This window comes from Pecten maximus, chromosome 7, assembly GCF_902652985.1.
Source record: "Pecten maximus chromosome 7, xPecMax1.1, whole genome shotgun sequence".
NCBI lineage: Eukaryota > Metazoa > Mollusca > Bivalvia > Pectinida > Pectinidae > Pecten > Pecten maximus.
Window position 1 is genome coordinate 15,884,077 of NC_047021.1, and position 2,007 is coordinate 15,886,083.

The following is a 2,007-nucleotide window of genomic DNA, read 5'->3' on the forward strand; positions in this document are numbered from 1 at the left end:
AGGATGGAGAGAGCTATTCATCCTCCATCAGACCTAGTAAATCAGGATGGAGAGAGCTGTTGATCCTCCATCAGACCTAGTAAATCAGGATGGAGAGAGCTGTTGATCCTCCATCAGACCTAGTAAGTCAGGAAGGTGAGGGGGGGCTGTTGATCCTCCATCAGACCTAGTAAATCAGGATGGAGAGAGCTGTTGATCCTCCATCAGACCTAGTAAATCAGGATGGGGGGAGCTATTCATCCTTCATCAGACCTAGTAAATCAGGATGGGGAGGACTGTTGATCCTCCATCAGACCTAGTAAATCAGGATGGAGAGAGCTGTTTATCCTCCATCAGACCTAGTAAGTCAGGATGGGGGGGGGGGGGCTGTTGATCCTCCATCAGACCTAGTAAATCAGGATGGAGAGAGCTGTTTATCCTCCATCAGACCTAGTAAATCAGGATGGAGAGAGCTGTTGATCCTCCATCAGACCTAGTAAATCAGGGTGGAGAGAGCTGTTGATCCTCTATCAGACCTAGTAAATCAGGATGGAGAGAGCTGTTGATCCTCCATCAGACCTAGTAAATCAGGATGGAGAGAGCTGTTGATCCTCCATCAGACCTAGTAAATCAGGATGGGGAGAGCTGTTGATCCTCCATCAGACCTAGTAAATCAGGATGGAGAGAGCTGTTGATCCTCCATCAGACCTAGTAAATCAGGATGGGGAGAGCTGTTGATCCTCCATCAGACCTAGTAAATCAGGATGGAGATGGCTGTTGATCCTCCATCTGACCTAGTAAATCAGGATGGAGAGCTGTTGATCCTCCATCAGACCTAGTAAATCAGGATGGGGAGGGCTGTTGATCCTCCATCAGACCTAGTAAATCAGGGTGGAGAGAGCTGTTGATCCTCCATCAGACCTAGTAAATCAGGATGGAGAGGGCTGTTGATCCTCCATCAGACCTAGTAAATCAGGATGGGGAGGGCTGTTGATCCTCCATCAGACCTAGTAAATCATGATGGAGAGAGCTGTTGATCCTCCATCAGACCTAGTAAATCAGGATGGGGGGAGCTATTCATCCTTCATCAGACCTAGTAAATCAGGATGGGGGGGGGCTGTTGATCCTCCATCAGACCTAGTAAATCAGGGTGGAGAGAGCTGTTGATCCTCCATCAGACCTAGTAAATCAGGATGGGGAGAGCTGTTGATCCTCCATCAGACCTAGTAAATCAGGAAGGGGAGAGGTGGGGGGCTGTTGATCCTCCATCAGACCTAGTAAATCAGGGTGGAGAGAGCTGTTGATCCTCTATCAGACCTAGTAAATCAGGATGGAGAGAGCTGTTGATACTCCATCAGACCTAGTAAATCAGGAAGGGGGGGGGGAGGGCTGTTGATCCTCCATCAGACCTAGTAAAACAGGATGGGGAGAGCTGTTGATACTCCATCACACCTAGTAAATCAGGATAGGGGGGGGGGGGGGGCTGTTGATCCTCCATTAGACCTAGTAAATCAGGATGGAGAGAGCTGTTGATCCTCTATTAGACCTAGTAAATCAGGATGGGGAGAGCTGTTGATCCTCCATTAGACCTAGTAAATCAGGATGGAGAGGGCTGTTGATCCTCTATTAGACCTAGTAAATCAGGATGGAGAGGGCTGTTGATCCTCTATCAGACCTAGTAAATCAGGATGGGGGGACTGTTGATCCTCTCTATCAGACCTAGTAAATCAGGATGGGGGGACTGTTGATCCTCTCTATCAGACCTAGTAAATCAGGATGGGGGGACTGTTGATCCTCTATCAGACCTAGTAAATCAGGATGGGGGGACTGTTGACCCTCTATCAGACCTAGTAAATCAGGATGGAGAGAGCTGTTGATGCTCCATCGGACCTAGTAAATCAGTTTTGATAGTTTGCCAACGGCAAACTATCAAAAGTTATAAGTTGAAGGGAAACAACTCTTATGTGTTTTAGTTACTTTGCAATATACACCCATCCAGTATTGACGGGCGAATTAGGGTATACCCAC